The 27,492-nt window shown below is 41.9% G+C and overlaps 2 long non-coding RNA genes across 4 annotated transcripts in view; one reads left to right on the top strand and one right to left on the bottom strand.

Annotated features, from left to right (window-relative positions):
- LOC144322597 (uncharacterized) overlaps positions 1–20,444 on the bottom strand; it is a 144,301-nt gene extending 123,857 nt beyond the window's left edge. For both annotated transcript variants that reach the window (XR_013388246.1, XR_013388245.1), the window contains exon 1: positions 20,180–20,444. This is a non-coding gene — a long non-coding RNA (uncharacterized LOC144322597). The remainder of the gene's footprint in view (positions 1–20,179) is intronic.
- On the top strand, positions 15,160–27,057 carry LOC144322594 (uncharacterized). Of its 2 annotated transcripts, XR_013388243.1 has the most exons (7): positions 15,160–15,457; positions 15,663–15,761; positions 16,641–16,718; positions 18,693–19,061; positions 19,271–19,369; positions 22,100–22,171; positions 26,535–27,057. It is a non-coding gene; the product is annotated as an uncharacterized LOC144322594 (long non-coding RNA). The 2 variants fall into 2 exon arrangements; XR_013388244.1 differs by lacking the exons at positions 19,271–19,369; positions 22,100–22,171 and having other exon boundaries at positions 15,164–15,457.
- Positions 27,058–27,492: the final 435 nt, after the last annotated feature.

Raw genomic sequence — 27,492 nt, 5'->3', positions numbered from 1 at the left:
GCTCCCACAGCTTGTACTGAGATCTTGTCTCCATTCAGTACATGGCTTTTGGAACACTACACTGTTTTGCCAAGTTGTTTGCATATGGGAATGCTACAGCATTTCTGTTTTATGCTAGCATGTACAGCAGTGAACCTTTGTCCTGTGGAATGTTTGCCTGGATCCCAGACCTAAGAGCTGGAAGTTCCTATTATCTGTAAATTCAGTCCGGGGCCAAGGTAGCATTTTCACTGTGATCAGAGGGGGATGTGATTATGAACCCACAGTATACATCCTCTCCATATCTTGGGGCTAATTTTTTCCTATCAATATTAATTTTGGAAAATACGCCCTTAAATCATTATGCTTATCTCCCTCTGGGGTCTGGTCTTCATATGTCTAAATATAATGGATAGAATCCAGAGCCTGACCACTGCGTTTGGGGTCTCAGTTCTGCTGTAACATGGTTTGTTCTCAGGAGGTCACTCCACCCTCCTCAACCTCAATTTCTGCTTCTCAAATGAAGTTCACAGTCACCTTTGAGCAACAGATGAAAGCAGGCTGCAAAAGTACTTTGTAAAGCCAAAGGTTGTTGCATATATTATTATACTTAGGAAATATCAAATGCAATAAATGGTGAGCAAACAAAATCCTGGAAGAGCCACACTTCTTTCTGTAACCTAATAGACATTGGATTTCTAAAGACATCTAAAAATGTACTGGACATGTTTTAATTCTTTTACAGAATTCTGAATTCCCCTCTCCAGTATCAATTCCTAAATAAAAGTTTTATATTGAAACAAAATTTCCGAAAATATTTTCCACCGGCTATGGGATGAGAAAGCAAATGGTACCAAAGTCTATGAACGTAGGCAACAGTAGCAGAAGGTGTTCACAGATTTCTGGGGCCTTTAAAATCCTGTACAAAGCTTGCTTTCCCCTTGAGCAACTCACTGCCCACAGGGCTCCTTTGAATGTGCTTGCGCTGCAGGAACCACAGTCTATAGTGGCCTCATAAAAGGTAATCTTGAGGATGCCACAGGAGATCCAGAAAGAAAATTACCAATCTGTATTCTGAATTCTGGATTCATCTATATTTAAAAGAACATTTATAGATGCAGGAAACTGCTTCCAGAGAGTTAAACATTAAGCCCAGCCAGGGTTTTCTGGGTTTTCCAAAACCTACCTAGTATTGTAAGGGGAACAGTGTTCCAGTTGTACATAACGCTGTGGATGTTCAAAAACCTAAACAGGATAGGATAGGGTTGGAGCTGTGCCACTTGGGAGAGTGGGGCTAATGTGGGGAAGGCCAAAATTGGCACAGGCTACAAATTCCCTTTTTTTTTTGAGATCAGTAACATTCTTACACTACTTTAAAAAAAAAATTCCTTGAATGTCTACTTTGACCATTCCAAATGGAATTGAGGGTTCATTGATTTGTTCACCAAGAAACATCAGCTGAGCCCAAGATACTGCAGGCAGGCCCTGTGTTAGGTCCTGGAATGCAATGTTAATTCTTCCCTGAAGGATGTATATAATCTATAGTGAGATAATCCCAACCTGAAAATGACTAATAGAAGATAGGGCACCATCAAGGCTACCAAGAGAGGTGAAATCCTAGGTTAGAGAAGTTCAGAAGAGAGAGAGGTCATCCCAGCTGAATAGAGATTTGTTTGGTACTATATCAAAATTAGTTATTATTCTATTACTATTATAAAAATCTTTAAAACTCTTCAGATTAAAATTATAATTTTTAAAAGATTTATTTAGTTATTTTAGAGGGAGAGAGAGAGTGTGTGTGAGCAGGCAGAGGGGCAGAAGAAGAGGGAGAGAGAATCTTCAAGTAGACTCCCCACTGAGCAAGTGGGCAGCACACATCGCTTTGTCTAGGGCACATCAAATATCTATCCAAATGCATAGCACCCATAGCATGATGTGTAAAAGCCCACTGTTACGTATGTTGGGCATAATGTTGTAGCTGGTGAGTACAGTTCAAGATATTTATTTATTTATTTATTTATTTATTTATTTATTTGAGAGAGAGAGAGAGAGGGGGCAGAGGAGTGGCAGAGGGAAAGGGAGAGGCAGGCTCCCCGCTGAGTAGAAAGCCCAACAAGAGGGTCGATCCCAGGACCCTGGGATCATGACCTAAGCCAAAGGCAGATGCTTAAATGACTGAGCCACCCAGACACCCCTAGAGTTTATGAGTTACAGTTTAAGATGGTCATTAGATGATGAGTTGAAAAGATACATGAAAAGATGCATGAAACCTGGAGTTTTAATAAACCTGATCTTATTGCAAAGGTGGCCAGCTTATCTTCTGGTCACTTTTCTCCATTCCTGGAAATCATTGTATTTAACATTCATTACTTTACTTTTCCTTCTCTCTCTTCCTCTTCCTTTATATTTGTAAATAGAGATATTCAAATATCATAAAATTCACCAGTTAAAGTATACAATTTGGTGGGTTTTAGTATATTCACAAAATTGTGCAACCACCATCACCTTCAAAATCCATAACTACAAAAAGAAACCCCACACCTCTCGGCCACGATGCCCCTGTCTCCTGCAAACTCCTCATTCTATCTCCCTCTTCCCACAGTCCTAGACAACACTAGAAACTTTATCTCTGGACTTGTCTAGTCCAGATATTTCATATAAAAGGAATCATATAATATGTGGCCTTTTGTGTCTGCCTTCTTCCATTTAGCATAATGTTTTATTTATTTTTATTTTTTTAAAGATGTATTTATTTATTTGAGAGAGAGAGAGAGAGCAAGCACGAGCAGGGCAAAGGGAAAGGGACAAATAGACTCCACACTGAGCAGGGAGCCTGATGTGAGACTCAGTCCCAGGACCCTGATATCATTACCCAAGCTGACGTCAGACGTTAACCAACTGAACCACCCAGGCACCCCTAACATAATGTTTTTAAAGACTCATGCATGTTGTAGCATGTATCGTTTGTATAATTGAATAATATTCCATTATATGAATATACCACATTTTGGTTATTCATTCATTAGCTGATGGATAGTTGGCTTGCTTCCATTTTTGGAGTATTATGAATAATTCTTCTATAATCATTTGTGCAGAAAATTTTGTGTGGACATATGTTTTAATTTCCCTTCATTATATACATAAAAATGGAATTATTAGGTCATATGGTGACTCTATATTTTAACATTTTGGGGAACTGTCACATTGTTTTCCAAAGTAGCTACACCATTTTTCATACCCAGCAGCAATATGCATGGGTTCTAATTTCTCTTCATCCTGGTCAACACTTCTTTTGGTCTGTCATTTAGATTATAGCCACCCTACTTGGTATGAAGTGATATCTCATTGTGGTTTTGAATTGCAATTCTCTAATGACTAATGATGCTGACTAGTCTTTAATGAGTTTATTGGTCATTTGCACATCTTTTTTAGAGAGATTTTATATTTCTTTGTAATTTTTTTTTTGCCTGTGGATATCCAGTCATCCGGTTGAGAACATAACTCCCCATTGAATGGTCTGTACACCTCTGTCAAAATTTGCTTTTCTCCTTGACCAACACAAGAATTCTACTAACAGAGACTTGAGAGAAAGCTACCATGTCATGTTAGACCAGGGAATAAGAGGAGTCTAGGCATCCAGATGATCCTGATAATTGTTCATTGTTGTGAGACTGGAGGAAGAATAACTAAGCCAGAAGTAATAAAGAAAAAATATGACAATTTTATGTGAGTGGGGCATCCCATTGTTTTTTTCCATCCTTCTCTAATACCAAGTGTGGGCTATAGGCTACAGGTTGGCAACCACAAAAATCTTAGAGAAATCTGATAGCAGTGTACAGACTGATGTTTCTGATGAGAAAAAATGCTTGGAGTCTTTTAGGGGTGTGTATGCACAAATCTGGAAGAAGTACACATTCCAGAAACACTGACAAAAGACACAGGAAGAGAGGAGACTTCTCTCCCCTTCATAGTTGAACAAGATGTGCATTCTCAGACTCAGATGGCCTAACATCCCTACAGTCCATACTACATTCACATAGTTCACAAATTTAATACTGTTTACACATTTATTTATCATCACAGCCTTTGTTAATTAATTATCTTTCTGTATTCTTGTCTGAAGATTAACCATCAAGGGGGCACCATCTATTCCATATAACAGACATCCCCATGAGTGCTGGAAGCAGCCTTCTGGAAGTGGGAAGTTTGTGCGTGTGGCTGAATTTAAAGGAGGACTAGCTGTGATTCCACAACATGCCTCCTTGAGTCGGGAAAGTGTCAACAGAAGTGGACATAATTCTCAAACAGGTAATTCTGACTCTAAATCTATGGAATAACCCAAGTGGGAGAGAGTCCAGGAATAAAGAAGGCTGTAACAAAAAAGACAGAAAATAGAACATGTAACAAAGGACAATAGGAGAAAGCATTGTAGAGAAAACTCAGGATGTATTGAAACTGTTGGAAAGTATGAAGTAGGCCAGAGAAGGTTAAACAAATATGGTCAGAGAAAACCCAGCCATGGTGCACACTATGTCTCATATCATGTATCTGCTTTTATAGGTTTACCTCTCACTTGTGCGTCACCCACCCACCACATGGTTCTGGCACATCCACTTTTTCTAAAATTGCTCTACCCAAGATCATCAGGGACCAATTCCACTCTGTCTTCTGGGCTTCCATCAGTGTGCATCATCTTCTCTGCAATACTGAAGAGGTCAACCAGTCTTCCCTTTTGACATTCTCTCCTCTCCTGGCCCTCCTCCCTCCCCAATTTCTCTTTCTCCATCTCCATCTAGCAATCCTTTGAATTCAGGATTTCGGCAGCCCTATAGCTCATTCACATCTGAGTTTCCTATAGTTTGTTCCATAATGAATTCATCATTTTTCTCAAAACTTATCATTTTCTTCCAGCATAGTTTGCTGCTATAAATGCCAAGTTGTCTTTTAGACTCAGCTTCTGCCTTCTGCATTTACTCTAGGTACATGCTCAGTGACATCTCTCTCCATCGCTCTAAGGTCTGTTTCATTTCTGTTTCTGAGTCTTTAAACCTTGATTCCCAGCACTCAAGCCCCATTTTGGAACATGGCTTTGGGGTTTTCTTCATGATCTCCATGAGCTGGTCCTAGTTGCCTGCTCATGAGCCCAATTCTTGAATTATGAATAAAAGCATTGTCCCTTTACTCCACTTTTGCATACAAAATATTATCCAATGCCTCTCACTGCTATAAATGTTCCATGATTTGACCTACATGACCTTGTCAATACCCTATCTATCCTTACACACACACACACACACACACACACACCATATGCCTTTCAATTGTCCTGAAAACCCATTATTTACCCAAATAGTGTCTTTGCTCATGGTAAACATGCATACATGTGCACATACATGCACATAATATAGATCATGATGACTAACTGTTAGTGTCTAAAAGCCTTAGGAGTTTTGGTGAACAAGAAGCTGAATATGAATCAACAGTGAGATGACTTGCCAAAAAAGAGTAGTGCCATCTTGGTTTGAATGGAGGGAGATGAATCATACATTCATTCTATAGTTTTATTGATTGCCCATGCTGGGTGCCCCAGATTTGATATAATTTCTGCCTTTTTTTTGAAGTTTAATGTCTATAGGGAAGGTAGACAATTATAGCCATAGAAATAGGTATAAAAGTATAAACTGTGGTAAATTCTTTAAGGGAAAAGAATAGAGTTTAGGGAAAGACTATAATGGAGAGCTAATTCAGATTAGGAGGTGGGCATGGCCTCCCTGGGGAGAGTGAGTGCTGAAGGGCACAACTAGTGGGTGTCTGAGAGGAAAAGAATTCCTGGCAGAAGGAACCAAATGACAAAGGCCATGTTAAGGAGCTTGAATATTATCTTAGGTTTAATGGGCAATCACTGAAGCTGGGTCTTAGTGGACAGACATAATGTATTTCATGGTGGTCATACCACCACAGTGTGGAGTAGGCATTTCATTCTGTTTTGCAAATACCTCTTTAAGGTTATTATAGATAGACTGGAACTTTTAAAACTGAGTATTGTAGCATAAGAAGAGCACCTGAAGACCAGAAGGAAGCTAGCAGTCATTAATTTTGAGAAGTCAAAAATGTCAAAAAAGGAAGAAAAGAAAATATTTATTGAGTATTCTGCTATATGGTAGTCAATGTGCTGGAACCTGTCACATACATTATCTCATCCAATCCTAACCACAATCCTGAAAAGCAGGCATTAGTTCCATTTTGCAGATAGAGAAATTAAGGTTGAGTGAAGTTTAGTAATTTGAACAATTAATAAAGGGTAGAACCAGCTTTGAAATCTCATTCTATTTGATGTTGGTACCTCTTTACCATCCCCTTTTCATGAGATCTTTATTTTCAGATTCCCCAAAAAGGCTGCCATGTATCAGAAAGACAAGGCTTTTAGTTTCCCATAACAAGGAAACTGAAAGGAGCACGTGCACCTGAGGGTAGAAAGGGTTAAGCTGAAGTGGCATCCATGGAAACAATGAAGTTAGGAGCCTAGTGAGGAGGTCAGATCGGGCAAACAGACCAAGAGGACCAGGGGTCAGCAGAGGAATGCAATTGAGTGTCTGGAAGATGCAAGAGAGAGTCGGCGAGCGGGGGGACCTATTCAGTGAGCCAGAAGCTGTGGCAGCCATATGTGCACTCCTCGGATGCTCTTAAAGATAAATATTATCTGGAAATCTAATGCACAGAATAGTGATTATAATTAACAGTAATGTATTATATACTTGAAATTTTTTAAGAGAGTAGAACTTACATATTATCAGCACACATGCACACACACACACACACACAAAGGGTAATTATGTGGGTGGTTGGAATGTTAATAAATCTTATTGTGGTCATCATCTTGCAATAATACATGTATCTAACTATCACACAGTAAACCTTAAACTTAGAAATGTTATAGGTCAATAATATCTCAATAAATCTGGGGGGGAAGGAGAAAGAAAAAAGAAAAGAACCTGCAGCGTACTGTGTTGGAGCTGAGGCTGCTCTCTCCCTCAGCACTCTTCCCTGACTGGTTACCAAGCATGGTTGGCTCTACTAGGGCCTGACCACTTCCACACAGGTAGGGTTCCGTGAATAGGCAAACTTTGTTCTGGAGCTTCTCAGTGAATTTTCTATGACTTTCCCAATGGGCACTGCAGTTGAAACTCTCCCTACCCAATCTGCTTCTCAGAAGACCTGACTGACACAGAAGCAAACGGTAGAAGGAAACTAGGAGTCAGGCTGCTGACTTGGACCATCCTAATAACAACCAGGTTTCCCATGGCACTTACGATGTGCCAGACACTGTTCTACATGCTTCATGTAGAGTAAGTTATTTAATCCTCAAGACACTCTGAGGGAACATTACTATTATTTCCAGTTACAGATGAGGTTTCACAGAAAAATACATAACTCCTCTAAGATCTCACAGCTAGTAATCTGCAGAGCCAGAATTTGTACCCGTGCAGTCTGGTGTAGAATCAAAGTCCTTTGACCTGTAGTTAGGCACCCCATTTCAAGGCAGTTATAGATAAACTTGAAAGACAAAGGAACAAGGCCTTATAAAGTATTGTATCGTGGGCAGAGTGGCTTCCTGACCTCTTTCCCATCTTGGTTTTCCACATTTTGCTCCCCCACTGTGGCCTTCCTTTCTTTCCCAGAACTCCCTTGGCCCTTTTTCTTGAGAACATTTCCAAGAGCTCTTTCCTTGGTCTGGGACCCTCCTCCTTATATTTGTCTCACTTCTCGGTCTGTCACCGTGGCCTGGGGGAACTCTATCCTGACTACTGGTGTGTGTTCAGTCTCCTGTCACACTCACTCATGACATTGGATACTTTTCTTCTAAACATCTTAATACAACTTCAGGGAGATGACTTGTTCAGTAATGAATTGCTTGTGTTTGTAACCATGCTGACTAATGGCTCTACCCTGGCATCCTACTCAGAAAAAGAGAAAATGCTTGAAAATTAGGTCAACATGGCATAGATGGGCATTGCGTTTCCCATCATCAGGGGTAGGTAAAGAGGACAGCTGACAGTTGATGGGAATTTGGGAGAGGAAAGTTGGCACGGCAGGTCTGATTACAGAGTCCATTGTAAACATTCTACCTCTGAGAGTTCTTGAGTGACCTCTCTGAGGCTGTAGCATCCACAGGTGGCCTTTTACCACCCAGAGGATGTGGAATTTGATCCTCTTCAGTTAGGCAGCATGGTAGAGTGACACATCTAGAGGCAGAAAATGCTGCTTATTCTCTGGCTTTGGTTTGGTCTTCATTCTTGCACTGTGGAAGCAAAGCCTTCCTTGCTCACATCACCTGCTCTGTTTCCTCAGCCGAGAAATGAAGAGATAGACTAGATAATCCCCAAATAATTCTGAGATTTATAGGCTGAATTTCTTAGTATGTCTGTTCCACCCTTTCAGATTCCTGCCCTCTTTAATGTCACAGGCCTTTTCTTTTGCTATTAGTGATCAACACAATGGAAGACTGACCTTTGGGGTACAGTAGTGCAAAACTGAATATCCTTGCTTAATAAACAATAGCTTGAACTATAATGGAAAAAGATGTATTTTCTATATGAGTTTGAATTTCTTAAAGCTCTTACATAAAAGTTGTGTATTTTATTTATCTCAAGAGTGACACGGATGAGATTATTTTCACTTTACTGATGATGAAACTAAGGTTCATGGGTGAATGTAATATGCCAAGGCCTTGGATCAGGGGTTTGTATCAGCTCAGTAGCTTAGTAATGATGTCATTATTGCATGTCACCAAGTAGAGTTGAAGAATACATATTTAAGCAGTATTAGTACACAGTGAATGTGCTTATAAATGTGATGATCGCTGGCTTTGTATATGCAAGTCATAACTGAGAACTGAAAAGGAATTCTTTTATTCTGTGAAATATTTTACTGAAAAATCAATTAATTAACAAAGTATTTATTTATGAAAATATTTAGCAAGTGAAAAAATCTGGCGGGTGAGGGAATGGGTGAAGTAGGTGAAGGGGATCAAGAGTACTCTTACTGTGATATGCACTGAGTAATATATAGAAGTGTTGAATCACTATATTGTACACCTGAAACTAATATAACACTGTATATTAGTTATAGTAGAATTAAAAAAACAAATACATTTTTAAAAATCTGTATATTCTTGCTATAAGTGCATTTAATACAGAAAAAAACCCCAAAGACATATGTTTAAGTCATTTAAGGTAAAAATGCCTAGTGTCTCAGCTTTTACAAGTAATAACAAAGTAATAAACATAAGTGATGGGGAAGAAAAGATATTTTGGGAGAAATCATTTTGATGTCAATCTTTCCAAAGAGTTACTGTTTCAAGACAGATTTTTAAAAATTCTGAAAAACACCTTTGCTTTTTTCTCTCTTAATGGCTGAATGGGCATACCGTTGGAGAGAACGTTGGGTGAGGAATGTTTTTTCCAGAAAGACAACACGATTTAGACATGGCCTGGGGCTGGAAAGCAGTAGAATAGGTTTTCATCTCATATCATTGGTCTCTGAGAGATGTTGGCAAGTTACTATGATTCATCTGGGTCTCGTTCTGTCTACCTGTAAATTGGGAGCACTTTGTCAAGTATTTAGACATATGACCAACGTAGACATAATTACATTCATCCTGGTGCATAAGATTTTAGACATTGTAAGTGCTTCCTCATTCATTGTCTGATTTATTTTCTTCCAAATCCCTATAAGGTAGGTAAGGAAGAGATGTGCATGTCCCTTTGGTAGACGAGGAAACAGCGAGGTAGATGGGTTTGCCCAAAAGTGCATCGCCAAGACGGTGTAGAACCAGGACTTGGCCTCGGGTCTGATGGCTCTAAATGGGTATGTTTTCCACAGCACCACAGGTGCCAACTTGCACAGGCAAGCTCCTGAACAGAAGCTCCATGACTCCTCTCTAACATACAACTTTTGGGCAGGATGTGCAAGGTGCCTGAGCTTGGTGAGAAAGGCATTTATGTGTAAGAGGTGTCTGTGCATTAATGTGGTGAGTGAGAAGCCGAACTAGCATCTAATTTTAGTATGCAGCTAGTGCAGTGTTCCTGTTAATCATATTCAGTCAGGCTGACTGAGGAGAAAGGAATAAAATAAACATTTCACTTAACCTTTACAATTCGTATATTTTGATTGTCCCACCAGCTTAAGAGTAATCTCCAGCCATTTTCTATGCTGTCCACACACTCAGTGGCTTCTTTGCTCTCAGTTCTTTCTCTTCTGCGATTTTACCTTCTTCCTCTGTTTTCTACTTCCCATCACTCCTCGTGCCCACTGCCTTCAAGCCTGAGTCCCTGTCTGTCCTCTTCTCCTACTCTCCTCGTAGGCATGAAGCAGCTTGAGTGGAGTTGGAATGAAGCTCTGAGATGACCTACTGAACATTCTGCACATGAAGATTTCCAGGAAGAGGAGGTGGGGTGAAACTTTGTGAAGCATAGAAGCAGGAAGGTGACAATACCTCCACGGACAGGAAACAAAAGAGGAGGAAAAGGAAACAAGCAAGTGAAAGAGTAAAGTCAAAGAATCTTTGCATCTTCACATCCTTGCTGTACCTAGGTAAAAACAACCAATGGCAGCAACAACAATAACACATTATGAAAGGAAAGCTATGGAATGGAAATGCTTTTTGTGTTACTGTGCTCAACACGGTAACTATACAGGCAATGACTAAACAATGACAGCACAAGGTGCGTGGACATGGACGAGGCTGCGGAGTTCAGTGCACTGGAATTGTCATGGTGCAACTCCTTGGTGGGGGAGCAGGGAGTTATTTTCAAGTCGCTCTGAATCAGGAAGTTATGTATCCTACCAAAATGGGAACAGGATGACAATCTGTTGCCATTCTCATGTGATCAGAACACAAAGCCCCAAGAATGGATTTGTGCTGTCCAATATGGTAGCCACCTAGCCACATGTGCTTTTTGAGCACATGCAATACGACTAGCCTAGATTCAGATGTGCCAGAAGCGCAAAATAAACACTAGATTTGGAAAACAATATGACATAAAAAAATAAAGATGTAAGAGATCTCTAATGATTTTTAAAAATTGATTACATGCTGAAATAGCATGCTTGATGTTTTTATATGTCTATATATATATATAAACTAAATTAATTTCACTGGTTTCTTTTTATTTTGCTCTTTTTAACGTGGTTAGTAGAAAATTTGACGTTACCTATGTTGTTCATATTTGTATTTCTCATCATATTGCTATAGGACAGCACTGGATTAGAATTCCAGAGTTGCAATTAAAAGCAAGTGGAAAGAGAAATCCTCCCCAGAATAGTAATCACTATGCCAGTCTAGGCAACACTGGGGAGTATTTGAGTTAGAACATCATCTTAAGATTATTGTTGATAAGATCTAGGTACTCCAAGTGAACTTGGAACAACTGTGAGTAGAACTCTAGGAAATAAGCCAATGTTAGCGGCCCATGGTAACAGAAACAACTACTTGGAGAAGGTTGTGCATGGAGCCCAGTGGAATTAGGACAACGCCCAGTGGTCCAGACCAGACCAGCCAGACAATTTTTCATTTTTGCCATATTTCCCTAAAGTTGTCTTTGATTTTAGTGAGGAAGAACTGGAAGTTCTTAGGAGGAACCCATTGTTACCTATACATTATTACATAAAACACTGCATATATTTGCATATCACAGGTTACACTTAATGATAAGCTTCAGTTAGTCCTGCACAGAATGTGTATTTTGTAATATTCAGTGAATCCCTTCGGCAGGCTTTGTTAAGGTCCAGTTTCCATAACCCCTACAGCGATCTCAGCGGCTCTCCATCTCAACTCAGAACTACCTCAGACAAGATTCCAGGGACGAGAGTGTCTGGAATGTGACTTCAACCAGGCCTATCTTAGCAGGGGATGCTTCAAGTCCTATTAATATCCCTGTTCCCTTCAATTCCAGTTTTTCAAAACTCAGGGTAGAAACAAAGAGTCCCAACTTAAATAAGATCTTTGCAAACCCAGTGTTCCAAAAGGAAATGCACACATCAAGCCATCAGCCTAACCATGTGAGTGTGGGTTATTCCCACAGAGGGGAGTTAATGAAGATTTCAACTGCTCCTTCTGTGTCCTGGAGCCATGACTGTTCAGTGACTGGCTGTGGAGCAGGCTGGGTCCCTTTGGGTTTCTTGTTAAAAATATAACATTGGTTTTTAAACCAATCAAGAAATCTAATACCAGAAACTATTTTTTCTCTTTGTCTTTGGTCTTCTTCGGTTCCAAATTGCAACACAAGAACAGGAGACGTGGCTATTTCTAAACCCCAGAGATAATGGATGACCGAGTCTTTTATACGTCTAGCATAAACATAGGCGGAAAGGAGGCTGCTACAGACTGAAAATCAAAAGCCGGATTTTAATCCCACAGTGAAAGATACAACCTAAGAGACTGAAGTCTTGGAGTCTCTTTAGAGACACCCCAGTCAAGAAAGAGATCTCTCTCACTTCCAGGTTTTCTGGGAGGAATACTCAAGGTAGAGGCTGGTCCCATCTCCAAACACTTGCAGCAAGCACGTGTATTAAAGCTGCCTGCTGGGATGCCTGGGTGGCTCAGTGGTTGAGGTCGTGATCCCTGGGTCTAGGGATGAAGTCTTGTATGGGTTCCCCACAGGGAGCCTGCTTCTCCCTCTGGCTATGACTGTGTCTCTCATGAATAAATAAATAAAATCTCTTAAAAAAATAAAATAAAGCTGCCTGCTTCAGGCTTACAAGCAGCCCTGTGTTCTGTGTTGACCATTAAGGACATCGGCAACTTATTGTGTCTCTTCTTTGCTCTGTTTTCCAACAGTACAGATACCAAATATACAATGTCTTAATTACTCTCATAAACAGAGATTGCCAACCTTTCCACACTTTTCCATTTGATAGTTTTTCACAGAATTAATAGGTTCTGACCTTAGCCTTTAGCATTTCTTATTGTACCATGGTCAATCAAGTTTCCATTCTGTTCCTTAAAAGACATAAGATCTTTGACAGGTCATAGAATCAGTCTGAGACTTAGTTTTCATCATCTATAAAAGGTGGATAATGATATTGTTCTCACGTGGAGACTGAGTGAGGCCGAAACTGTGACCGCCATCCTCACACACGGCATACCTTTCTCTGTGTAGGTAACTGCCCAGCACATAGTAGGGATGCAGATAATAGTCGCTGAATAGCTGCTTCCTAACTTTGTTCTAAAAGGCTATTTTAAGAGATAGCTCAACCTCCATTTTCCTCCTTGGTGATAAGAGAAGAAATCAAAAGAATGATCCCAATATGGCCAATCATACCCCCAGCAAGGGATGTAACACTTTAAGCAGGGGAGAAATGCTTATGAGCGCTTTGGGCTGCTCCATCCAAGTTAGCAATCCAAGGAATAATTGCTTAAAAGTTCCCAGTTCTCAGTGGGTTCTGTTTTGTCCCAGAGCCTCATTTCATAGGATGTTGGCCGCAATCATGACCCAGGTTAAACACAGATCAGGTTATCATATCATGGTATTGCTCAATTCCTTCCTCGTGCATTCTTTAAGAAATGTGCTCCTAACAGGTGACAAGTACTATTCTAGTCACTGGGAATATAGATGTGAACAGGGGGGCAGCATCCTGACCCTCAGGCAGTGCCCACTCTGGAAGGAAACCAGCATTTTAAAAATCACCAGAAACAAACTCACATTTAGGACCTGTAATAAGAACAACATAGGCAAAGCACATTCCTTTTTTTTTTTTTTTTTTTTTAAGATTTTACTTTTTATTCATGAGAGACACAGAGAGAGAGGCAGAGACACAGGCAGAGGGAGAAGCAGCCTCCCTCCCTGCAAGAAGCACGATGCAGGACTCGATCCTGGGACCCCGGGAGCACACCCTGAGCAGAAGGCAGACGCTCAGCCACTGAGCCCCCCAGGCATCCCCAGAGCACATTCCTTTGGAACCTCATAACGACCCACCAGGGCAGTATAGGCCGTGTGGTGGACTATAAAGAGGGGCCCATAGAGGCCAACGAGCCCACAAGGTCTCTTGGAGACAGGAGCAGAGATGAGGTGGGGCTTTTCCAGCTGCACCACCCGCTGCAGGGATTCTGCTGAAGCCAAGGATGCAAAGTAAATAAATCTTCAGCTTCCTCTTTTTTTAAAAAAGGGGAGAATTCCTCCCTCTTAAGGGTCATGAGGATTAAACAAGCTATAGAAGAAAAGCACTTAGAACGGTACCTTACACTCGGAGTTCATTAAAAACACATGGTAGCTGCTGTCAAAAATGCAGAGAAAACAAATAACCACAGCATGGTGTGGTAAAATTACTGGGAGAAGATGCTTCCAGAAGAGAGCATGACTCATAGTCTTTAGCACAGTTAGAGAAGGAGCCGAGATGGGTTTTGAACACAAGATAGGAGTGTACGGTGGGGCCGGGGCGTCATGACAGGAGGAAACAGCGTGTACACTGCCCAGAAGAACGTGGCCCATGGCGGGGGTGGACTGTAATTGCTTCTTGTGGTTGGAATACGAATGCCCTGGAGGAGGAGTGAGAGATGGGCTGGCTGAGCCCAGAAAGTAATCCCTTTTCCATGGCTGTCAGGAGCTCTTGAAGGCGATGGGACAATGGGAGCACCAGAGAAAACGTCTACCCAAGCCCAGGCCTGGTGGGCCATTTGGGCCTCCATCATCTGAGAGGTGAAACCCCAATCGTGCGCCAAATTGCCTCTTCAGGCTCCAGTCCCTCCCCACTGTGGACTGTTTGCCTGTCTGGAATGAGATAATTTGTCAGACACCAGCTGCTGATCATTCTTTCCTCATGGGCACATTTATTATTATGTTACAATGCGCATGAAGAATCTTTACCATCACTGGAGTGAGAATGATTAAAATGCTGTTGTTGTTGTTGTTGTTGTTGTTGTTTTCCCCCAGAAATCCTCAGACCTTCCCTCTGCCAGAGACAGCATGGGTCACGGACTGTACTGGGGGAGTGAAGCGAGTAGGAGGGTGGGGGATCATCGTCATAATTAACAAAACAGCAAGTGGAGAACCCCAGGGTGTGGGGCTAGGGAAGGAGGACCCTTCAGAGCTTGTGAGCAGCCCAGGAGGCTCTGAACGAGTGCAGAGGATGGGCTGGCTGGCTGGCTTCTAGAGCCGCACCATGTCTAATTATGTACCAGGAGGCAAGAAAAGGTGTAGGTCTGTCTTTCCAGTTCAGGGGGAGAAAAAAAAAAAATATGTGGTGTCTCGCGTCTAAGAAACGAACAGGCTGACCTTTTCAGAGCGTCTGAAAGAAAAAACCAGATGTATTCCTCAAGAGTCACTGTGACTGAAGGCTTGCATTGTGCAGTCACATAAAGGGAGAGCTAACCAGAAAACAGCAGCTGATGATCTGAAGCCAGGCTGTGCTATTGTCCGGCACACAAATGTTCTACAAGGACCCAGACCACCATGCAGTTCTCTGTGCACAGACTATGGAGGTTCGGGGAGGGGGGGCAGTGGAGGGGGCCAGGGCTTTTCTCCCTCCTTTTCTTTCTTTCCTTCCTGAAACCTTTTCCTTCCAATCCCTCTACAGCCGCTCACATTCAACGGCTAGCAATTATTCCCATTGACCCTCCTCACTCTCCAAATGGGGTGTGGGTCTCTGAAGGTTTTCTCTTTGTACCTGACAACCCCATGTTGCAGGCAGGCTCCAGGGAGGAGGTGAGGGCTCAGCTCCCTGGGGACGGTGACTGGGAATGGAGTGGCTGTGATTTATTTTCCATCGAGCAAAGTCAAAGCGAGGTAAATGTGGGCTGGGAGGCAGACAGGAGAATCCCCCCAGCCTCATCAAGGGCTGCTTCTCTATTGTCCTCAGGGAAGCTCGGGTGAATGCTGGTGGTGTTGGAGGGGGAAGGGAGATGGGGGAGCTAGATGAAAAAGAGGAGGCAGCCGAGTGAGATGAAGTGGGATCCTTTCTTCATTCCAACTCAGTTCTTTTAGATTTTCTCCAACAGCTTTCTCCATTCTCTGCTTTAGTGGCTACATTTCAAACCCCCTACAAACTGTAAAGTCCTTGAAGGGAGACACTTGTCTTACCCTCCTTCTTGTCTTTCCATTGCCCCAGTATTATATTTGCTCCAAGCAGTTTTCAATCAATGTCTACTAACTAGAATTCACTCTGTGCCCCTAGATCTTTGGATCTGGTTCCTCCTTGGCATTCATGGACTGTTCCCTCCCCTCCTAGCAGGAGTGTTCACTGACTACCTAATGTGAAGTAGCCCCTGCCCCAGAAACTCCATCACTTCCTCTGCTGGAGTGTTTTTTTGGGCCATATCTACAGACATTTACTAAACAGTATTAATTGGCCAGTAGGAAAAAAAAATCAATCAAGGAGATGAAATAATAATTCTCTGTCTTTTTAAGTGGTCTGACCACACTTTTCATAAGCCACTTGAGGCAGACTCAACAATATTCCAGAAGCAGGATCTTATTACCTCTGTAAGCAAGATCGGAAATCCTACTTCCTAATAGCTGGACAGTGGGCCACTCTGGGATGAAGCCTCAGGTGCTGTCCTTGAGGTCACAGGCTATACCCTACTTTATATTTGCTATAGCACTTTACACTGGAGATAGTTCTGGTCATATATGTGTTCCGTTGTTTCTTGTCTCCTTGCCCCACAGGACTCCAAGTTCTATACAATGATAGCAACAACAACAACAACAACAACAACAGCTGTCATTGGTTATTTAGTGTGTCAGGTACTATTTTAAAAGCTTCATATGCATTACCTTATTCAATTTTTTCATTTTGTGAAAGTATATTCCCAGTGTCAAGAAGAGCGGTTGGCACATTTGGGATTTAATAAAAACTTGCTGAAACCAGGAGAAGGAATGAATGCCAGACCCTTCCATGATTGCCACTAAATTAAAGCAAAGTTCTAGAAAAAATATGTTATGAGAAGGTAACTAAGTCAAAGGAATATCCTAGAGCATTCTTGAAAATACAGGTGAATCTGCTTTGTACAATAAATTGCATGGCCCCTGGGTTTTTCACGTATTATCCTTACTTAAAAAGCATCAAGGAGTTAGCTATTTTCAGAAAATTCTGTTGCGGAATTTTTTGGTTAGGCAAAGACTCATTTTGTAATGAAAATAAATCATCCCCCTCCTCTAAAATAGTAATCACTGGCAAGAGCATCACAAATTAGCATTCTTCAAAGTGCTTTTCTACATATAGCCATATGCTTACACATACGCTTTTCGTGTCACTGGAGAACTCAGTGTATTGAGCACCTATTCAGGGACCGATCTAAATACCAAGAGGCAAATCCTCCCAATTCAATAGATAAAGAAACTGAGGTGGGGGAGGGAGGTAATATTTTGACCAGAGGAAGCCCCTGTGACAACTTCTGCATCTGAAGGGTCTTCTCAGGCATGTTGTCATTTTGAACCCTGACCTGGGATAAATCAGATTTAGAATTAGCCTGGCTTGTTAGGCTATTCCTTAATCAGAGATGGCTGTTTCGTGTCCAGACTTTTAATTTATTTTAAAAACATTTATTCAAGTCCCCCCCATGTGCCTTCCATTGCTCTGGGAACTGGCACATATGACAGGAAACAACCGAGAAAATAATTCTTGCTCTCAAGGACTTTTCTGGAACCTCACTGGTAGCCACTATCCACATGTGGCTATTTGAATTGAAATGAAATTAATACGAGTGTAAAAAATCTAAAATTTAGTTCATCAATTTCACCAGCAAAATTCAAGTACTCAAATACTCACATTTGAAGTCCTTCAATTGCTACCTGTGACTTCTGGCTAGCACACTGGAGGATACAGATGTAGAGTTCATCATTGTCACAGAAAGTTCTATTAGATAATACCGTTCTAGATAGACAATGAACAAATATACAGTGTATCTGGAGGTGGTAAGGACTGTGCAGACCATTAAAGCAGGGACAGAGGATGAGCAGAGATGAGGAGAGAGGTGTTCACTTACCCTGGGTGGTAAGGTAAGATCTCTGAACAAGGGCCTGGATGGAGATGAAGGAGGCTGGGATATCTAGGGGAAGAACATTCCAAGTAGGGGAGTACTTACTACAATGTCCAAGAGGTCACATGTGTGTGTTTGAGAAAGAGCAGGGAGGCCTCTCTGGCTGGAATGGGGTAAGTGAAGAAGCAGTCATTGGGGATGAAATTAGAAAGGGAGTCTGGACCAGATCACACACGGCCTTGCAGGTCCTGATAATCCTTGGATCTCCATGAAAGCTGAGCACCAGCAATTTGGAGCTTTGTCTTTCCCTCCTCCCTCTTCTTTTCCCCTTGAACTTTCCGTCTCTCCACGCCTCTTTCTCTCTCCACACCTTATGACAACTCATGTCTCTGTAAGAGATGTCTCCTGTTTGTCAATAAGACCCTTGAGGAAGCCCGAGCACAGAATAACATTTAGCACCCGACGGCATCAGGTTCCCTTCATAGTCCAGAACTCTGACTCTGTGGCTGCAGGATTTGGCAGGTCTGCTGCTTGTTAGGTGGGCATGACAACTGGGAGAGTTAGGCTGTGTTGACATTTTCACCTTCTAGCAGAGAGATACTGTGGGTAATGAATACTAATCAGTACTGTGGGCGATCAATACTAACCCTGGAGTTTACTATTTACAAAACAAAGGTGATATAACATTGTTCTTATTGATGCTTTTAACACACTTATTGAGCACATACTGTGTACCTAGTCGTTTTCCCAGGGATGAGGAGATTCCCAGGACCCCAGACTTTCCATGCTAAAAGCTGGAAAGTCTCAACTGCAGTGAGCCTACATGTGGTGGACTTCGTGGCTACAAAGACAAGACATGGTGCCTGCCCTCAAGACGTCACAGCCTGGGAGAGGAGACAGATAATACAGAGTTCTAAGTGCTTCAACAGTGGAGAACCCGGTCGCTCAGGCGGGTTGCACACTTGCAAGGCCTCAGTACAGTGAGGGCAATGAGGGAAGGCTTCCTGGCAGAGGAGGATATCTGCTTTAACTCTGGAGGATCAGATCAACAAAGATGCCTGCCTTGTGGCCCCAACACAAATGGGCTCTACAGAAATCTCCTTAATAGGTAGGACAGTGTGCCCCCACATATCTGACTCTTTCCCACTGTGCCCTCCCCAGCAGAGAACCTGACCTCAGATTCTGTGGGCTCCCAAATTCTTCTAATTGTATTGCTTTGTTTGATGCAGAAACACTAGAAGGGGGGGGGAGGGCAGGTATCAATATTTGGGCAAAAGGAGGCTGTTGATCACATCTGTAATTCTTTCTGGCATAAAGAGAACTAGGGGGCATCTACAAGAATGTATATTCATCTAAATTCGTGGGACAGAGGACTCAGGCAGAAAGGCTTTTCAAAGGCGTGCTGCATCTTGCTCGGTGAGTGAGCATTTCTCAATTCTTTCTTAGAAGCAGACATTAAAACCTGCAGCACAGTCATTTAGAATTTCAAAGGTTTCTTCTTCAGGGGGTGGGACACAAAGACACCACCGTTATTCACATAATGCTGGGATGGTGGGGGACAGTAGCACACCATTAACGAAGTCTGTGCAGCAAACCTTTATGGAGAAAGGCAAGAGCTATTCAGCCAGGATAAAGAAGATGCTCATTACAGTTGTTTAAAAAAAAAAAAGATTATTATCATTATTGCCTTTTAAAATTTGCTCCTGCATGCTACCTAGCTTGGGAGAACTTAAGAGGGGAAAGGCAATTTTTAAAGGTAGTTCATAGATCACTAAAGAATCACAAAACACTCAACATTCAGTGCACACCCATCTCTCTCTCTCTCTCTCTCTCAATCTGACTTGAGGGTGTCAATCTGAATTTAGAATAAATGCAACACCCACATCAAGAGATCCTTCCTTTCTCAAGGCAGATGTCTTTCAGTAGGGCTCTGCGTGGTTGTAAACGGTCCCCCCAATCCTAGTCAATGGTTTGAAGGACCAAATAAGATGGAGCTTCTCACACATAAAGCTGCTGGTCCTTCAACATTATCTTGCATGGCTTTGCCTGTCTTCTCCCTCTCCTTTGTTTTGGAATTACATGAGGCGAATGCCACAGATCTAAGTTGGAAAACCAGGAGCCCAGGCTGCAGAACAGCCAGCAGACAACATTGTCTCTGAACTGCTATTGTTTCTATTTTAGGAGCACATTGAGTGATTAGCTTGGGTAACAGTAACATCGCATTACCTTGCACAGGCTGGAAATGTCTTTCAATAAGGAGGCAACACGGAGGCCATGTGATACAATCCCGTAGACAGAGCCAAGTGGAATACATCAAAGAGAGCCTTGATGCAGATGTTTCATGCAGAAGAAAATTAGGTCAGAGACCACTTCAATTTCAGCTTCTGCCAGCCTCGTTTGAGAGCTTCCAGTGAATTCGTAATGAATAGCTTCTAGGGCACTTTTCTCTCATTCAGTCACAGGCTGCCACAGCCAGATGAGCGTTCCATGTGGAATCTTCTCTCATTATTTAAAACTGCTACTTTGTGTTCTGAAATTCCAGAACCCTTCCAATGCACTACCACTGTGGCCTAAAACAAAAAGACTCCCCCAATATGGGGAGACATTGATCTGTATCATATTCTTGCTCTGTTCCTCTCTCTCTCTCTCTCTCTCTCTCTCTCTCTCTCCTATCCATCATACACGTACATGTGTTTTAATGCCTCCCCCAGTCTCTTGTTCATCTGCCTATGCAGGTACATAAACCGTTGCTGAGGAATCTCGGAGATGTCAGGCTTTTTTAATCTTACTCAACTTTGAAGAAGCTGAGGGGCCTATAGATGACCAAAATGCTTTGTTGGCTTCTTGCAGGGAGCATGCACGTGTGAGTGAGTGTGGCGTGCATGTATTAAAAAAAAAAAAAAAAAAAAAAAAAAAAGCTTTTCTCTGAAAAGAGCAGAGAAGGGCAGTGTGACCTCAATGAAAGTGAATGATGCATCTTTTCCCTGCCCACCCCCAGCCCCATCTCACACGTTATTTATTATATTGGAGGGTGAGAATCTGGAGCACCCTGGATTTTTCCTTTTCCATATGCTCTTACTGCCTACCTTTTGCAGGGTTCACACTGACGAATCCTTGCCGATTGGAGTGGGGGGTGTGGAGAGGGATCACTTCAATTCATGCCAGGAGAAGAATCATTAGATTCTAAATGCATTTGGAAGAGAGGGGCAGAGAGACGGACACACAGGATCACAGAAGCTCCCCAAGGCTCATGACGCTCCCATTTCCCATGGGAAAGGAAACGAGGTGGCGGCCCCAGCTCCAGCTCACCGTGACACAATTGCTTTGTCTTTGCTACCTCCAAAGCACCAGGGCATTCATTAACTGTGTTTCTCAATTCTAGGGTTTGCAAAGCGGTGGCAGAGAGCCTCAGAAAAGCGCTCAAAGGCCTGCGTCTGCTCCAATCCAGGATGGGAAACCATCATGAAGATGTTGCCTTTCTTTCTTGCCATTTAAAAGGCTTTATCTGGCTTAAAAAAGATACTAGTCTTCCTGCCTTCCTTCCTCAACTGAGTCTCCTCTCTGCCCGCACTCTCTCTCTTCTCTCTCTTCTCTCTCACTCACACACACACACACACACATGCTCACACTCAGTTTCCCAAGGAGGACAGGAGCACAGGGGAGGCAGTGACCGTGGAGTAGAAAGATGACCTGCTAAAGAGACCTAGTTTAGGCTCCACCTTTGTGTGAACAGCCAGACAACTCTCTTCTATGGGCTCAGTGTTCTCACCTGGAGAACGTGGGTGCCGATCGTTGACTCCCTCACAGCTTTGACCCTGACTCAGTACATAGTCTTTCTCATGTGTTAGAAGTATTGACACCTTCTGGAAAGGTCTGGCTGTGGGTGGTAGCCACAGATCCACCTACTAAGAAGCTATCTAAGACCTTGCTTTTAGGATTAGCACCGAGGCATATGGATATGTTCATGTAGCTACAGGACAGTCCGATTCCTTCCAGATACACTGCAACTGGGGCTGCTGAGCACAGGAGAAATAGCGTTGACTTCAGAGTCAGAGTTGAGTTCAAATTTAGGCTCTGTCACTGCCTGGCTGTGTGACCTCAGGCAAGTCACTTGGGCTTTCTGATCCTCTGTTTCTTCCAAAGCAGAATTGGGGAACCGTTATGAAAGGCTGTTACAAGATTCAATGAAATATATGAAATACATGTGCCTGATACATGGTAGGTACTCAGCAAATCTTAGCATGATTTTTATCATTGTTATCGAAAATTAATAGCAGAGACATATATGATAGACTGATATATTGAAATACATAGATATCTATATTATATATTGATATATATTTATGTATATTTCTGCATATCTACATGCAGAAATGGCATGTATGACTTAGGGTAGCCCCCTCAAAAATTAAACACTATTTGAATTGATTTTTCTTGTGTGTGCTATGTGGAGAATCTTATAAGACACAGACACACGCAGATACTCTCCTACCCACAAAATTCAATTTCTAAAGGCAGTAGCAACTAATAGTCATTTGAAATGCTTAGCAGAGATTTTGGCACATAAGTGCTTCGTAAGTGTTAGTTACATTTATTTTTATTTACAACAATATCAGTACAGCGAATTCCCAAGTTATCATGCACTCCTTTCTCATTTTCCTCTCTGAATAGGCTTCTTTTTTAGAGGCAAAATGGGGGCAGACAAAACCTACATTAGTAGGAGTCAAAAGCCATGGATTGGATGCTGAGTTCTTAACCACAAAATGATAGCACTTTCGAACTCAGGAGGTGAGGAACTGAAATACAAAGCCGTAACGTGACTTGACCAAGGTCATGGAGGAACCTCACTGAGTTCTCCCCTATGTCCTTTGCTATCGTAAGACTCAATTGAGGCCATGAGCATGAAAATGCTTGGCAAAGACCAGGTGCTTTCCACAAGTCAGTGCTCCTTCTCCCAGCACCTGCCAGCTCTCCTACAGCAGCCATGGCAAAGGGCCATCGTCACGGCAGTGACTGTGAGGCTGTCTGCCACCAATGGCACCACTGTCAAGTGGAGCACTGCTTGCCCAGAACTGGACTTGGTCCCTGTCAAGTTATGAGGCATGGAGGACAACACAGCCCCCAGGAAGGAGCTCCATGGCCCACCGTGCTGAGCAGGCTGGGTCAGCACCAACACTGAGAATCAAACATCAGTCTGCCAGATTCTGGCTCTGAGGGCTGGTATGTGACCACGCACATTTAGAAAAGCTAGAGAGACCAAACGAGAGGAAGAGAACCATCATCCATTTGTTCTTTTCTGCATTTATTCATTCACTCACTTGCATACTCACTTACTTATTCACTCACTTAATTATTCTTTATTGAACACTGTGTTTGGAGAAACCGTGCTCCTAAGATTTCATCATTTAATGAAAGAGACTACATGGACAGAGACACAAACCGATTACGATACAACACGGCAAGAGCTATAATGGCAAAACACTGTGACAACACAGGAGAGGCAGGCATTCAACTTTCCTGTTTCACAAGTGTCAGCTGGACTAGAGATTGTGTAATTACCAAGGTTTGATCAGAGAAACAAAACTGATGAATGTCTGTATATTCCTATGGGTGGATATGCACACACACAGACATGTGTGTTACATATATGTATTTATACGTAGGGGGTTGACCTTACACAATTGTGAGAATCGGTTTAACATTCTATGTATGACTGTGGTCTTTGCCAGGCTTTGGCAAACTGTTTTCCATAAAAGGCCAGGCATAAATATTTCAAGTTTTGCAAGATCTTTACATAGCAGCTAGTCAACTCTGCTGATTTAGCACAGAAGCAGCTCTTAGCAGTTCACAAACAAATAAGCATGGCTACGTTCCAATAAACTTTATTTACAAAAACAGGAGACGGGCCAGATTTGTCCTGTAGGCCATAGTTTACCGACCCCTTGTCTTTGGGACTGGTTGCAGAGCCTGGAGTCAATGGAATGGACATTGGGCAAAGAAGATGGATGTGAAGTGGAAGGCAGCAGGGACAAACTAGAGCATTACAAGATGATCTGGAACCTGTGTCAGGCTCTCATTGTCTTCAAAGCTTCACCTTCAATGATGTGAGTGTCCACTAGAAGGGATGCCTTTCCTCATGGAGCTAAACCTATATGTGACTCAGAAATTGGACAAGCTGAAAGGGGACCCAGCGGGGACTGGAGTTGCTGCTGGTTTGGCTGCTGCTCCATGGCAATAGGTCAGCAGATAAGTGACAACAGGCATGATCTGCAGCAGCTCCTGGTGCTCCTGTGATGACCTTTGGGATACAAAACGAATATGGATTCTGTGTCAATTCGACCATCAGAAACTCATGCAAAATGTCTCATGACCCACACTAACTTGGAACAATGTAGGGAAGGAAATTCTGAAACTTAGCATTCCTGTTTCGCTAAGTGATTCAGTCAGGGCCACACAGAGGAGAAGGTCTCAGAGAAGAGGTTACACTGGAACTTGACCTGAAGCATGAATGAGGATTTTACAGTTGGAGGGCATCCTTAGAATCCTCAGCCAGTATGCTCTGTGAGTGATTTGTTTTTAAGCGACGCCAGTACAGAGTTCAAAAGAAAGAGAAACAACCTGTTCTTTCGCCTGCCGAACATTTGAAGAATTTATTTTCCTAATTTTTCACTAATTAACTATTTCCATCCGCATTCTGCTGTGAGCAGGGTGGTGAGTACTGTGACAGACTTGGCTCGAGTCTCCTCATGCAGGCTGACAGTCGGTCCTGTTGTCTGGCACCAGCAGGCACACTTGCCCGTGGGACAAGGTGGCTGATCTGTCCATGCAGCCCTGGCCATCCCCGGAGCAGAGTCTCATTTAGCAGTGTTTTAGCAGATAACTCCCATAGAATTTTAGTCTGAGTCACAGCACTGAATGTTTCCCCCTTTTTTAGTAACTTGTTCTTTCTTCCTGCATTTGGTCTTGATTAATGCTGTCAGATTTTACTAGATGTTCTAGCACCAAAAGTTATATTTAATGCTTTATTCTTTCCAGTTCCTTTATTGTATTGATACTACCATTTATCCAGTCTCCACCCATATGTCCATCCATCCATTCATTTTTCCATGTATTTGTCTATCCATTTCTCTCTCTCTCTCAATCTCTCTCTTTGGCTACTAGCCCATTGCAGTCCTTTATTATCTCATGCTTAAATGATTACAAGAACCAGTAAGTTGATTTTCCTGAAAGGCCTACTGAATGAATAGGATGTAGAGTAATATAGGCTTAGATTTGAATTTTTTCCCCCGTCCTTAACTATCTGTACAACCTTATGTTATGTTATGTCATGTAATTATGTTAAGCACATAATTGGAACTCTCTAAGTCTGCTGAGGAACTAATAATCCATATCTCAGTATTGTTGTGAGCGTTAATTGAAATAAGGTATATAAAGCAGGTAGTTCAATGCCTGGCATATAAGAGGTACTCGATAAATGTTATTTTGCCCTCCTCTTCCTTATTTCTTCTACTCTATCTATTTTATAACTTTTTTCGACTATCTTCTTCATCAATACATGCAGTTTTTACCTCATACTAGCCTTCGCCGATGCCATTCTTCTTCCTAAAATTGTTTCCTCCCCATTTCCTAATTCCCTCTAACTCTGGGTCTTTGATCCTGGAAACTTTCCTCCTTGAGTTAACCATATTCTTATTTCTCTTTGTAAGGAATTTATCTGATTTCTTGGATCTACTTATTCCCAGGTAAAATGCTATCTCTTCCTATAACCCTTCCTGAATCCCCCCCAATTTAAACTTTTATTCCCCCTGCATTATTATAAGAGTTTATTATAGGAAAGGGAAAGGGAAACTGCATCTTTGAGCACAGTCTATGGAGTATTGATACCTATACTCTTCACAAGAACCTCATGAAGTAATTATCACTCTCTTCATTTTTCAGTAGATTGCTCCCAAGTTTGCTCAGGTAGTAAGGACCAGGGTAAAAATTTGAACCCATATCCGTCTGATTTCAAATGTCCCTTCCATTTCACACTACCTTGCCTTCCATCCTTTACACTAAAAAAAGTAATAATTATATTCTGACATTTAGGAAAGATTACAAAAATTAAAAACCATGATTAGCTACATTTGCGAATTCTATTAATGGGCAAGGATAGCATTTTATTTATTCTTATGTCACTTTAAATGTCCTGGTGTAAAAATTTAAACCTATCAGTAGGCAAGAGGTAAATACTCAATGAAATGGCATTCAGTGTACAAATAGAGCTTTCACTAGAGTCCTTATTCTTGGGAGATTTTACCCCAATTTCAAATGTAATAAGTGACCATAAATCCTTCAACCATCATATTCTCAGGGTATGGTCAATTTTGGCTTTCTTCCTTTTTAGTAAGGAAGTCTGCAACAAACAGGAAATTATTATTGGTAGTAATAGTAGTAGTAATAGTATTTGGTTAAAATCTTATCACAATAAAAGACTCTTCACACACAGCCCTGGGCTATTTTGTGAAAATCCTTGGGCCTGCCAGCCCACTGTCCATGGCATTCAGTAACCTTGTAAAAGTTAAATTTGTTTTATTTATAGGTTGGAAGAGCCTTTACCCATGAGGAGTACTGAATAAATAGACTTTCGCCATTTCTCTCCAAAGAGGTTGGGAAGGAACCACTCATGAGGAAAGCCTGGAGGGTACAAATTGTCAGAATGAAGTATGGTCCTTTGTTCAGAATCAGAAGAGTTAACCACTCAAATCATAAAATACCAGCTGAAGCTCACTTCACCAAGCAATGGGGAACAAAATGCAAAGAAGAAAAACATGACAACACTGAAAATGCCCAAGATATAATCTCTCCAGATTAAATCAAGACAACTTCATTTGAGATCCTAGAGGTCTTGCTTTTGCCTAAAAGACCCAGGAAGCATGCTTCGAGGTGGCACAGAAAAGACTCAGATTTTTTGTCTTCTTTTTTTAATTTAATAAGACAGAATGAGATTGATTGAGAAATGCAGAATAATCTGCCTATCTGGGAAGTGTTTTTGTCTGATTATTTGTACGTGAGTGAAAGAAGAGCAACTCTAAGTTATTAAATTAAGGGGGTGCAAAGATCAACCCAACATCATTAAATAATCATATTATGAGTTAAAAAACATGACTTAAATAATATTCTATCTTAAGTTTGTTATTTCTATGGAGAGAAATGAAATGGTTATGCTCTTTGATAAACCCCCAAAGTCTGTGCTGTCCTCATAAAAGGAGCATGCTGCTGAGTCACCATGAGCTTTGAGATCTTTTCCAAGAGAAAGAATGGGTTTTTGTTGCTCAGTCCACATGAACTTGCCTGGTGCCCCTTCTGATTAATGGCATTTATTCCCCCAGAGAGCTGCCTGAGGCTGAAGGCAGAGATATGACACTGAGACAGAGCTAACCTAACTGGCTCTCATGGGGATTGATCGCATGCCTGACCTTTCACTACAGTGTTCTAAGCATTCGAGTTAACTGGGTGTGCCTCCCCTACAAATAAGCCTCAGCCATTCCATAAAACAG

Source organism: Canis aureus, chromosome 10 (assembly GCF_053574225.1).
Source record: "Canis aureus isolate CA01 chromosome 10, VMU_Caureus_v.1.0, whole genome shotgun sequence".
In the NCBI taxonomy this organism is placed as follows: Eukaryota; Metazoa; Chordata; class Mammalia; order Carnivora; family Canidae; genus Canis; species Canis aureus.
The sequence above is the reverse complement of the archived record's forward strand: the minus strand, read 5'-3'. Positions and strand labels throughout refer to the sequence as shown.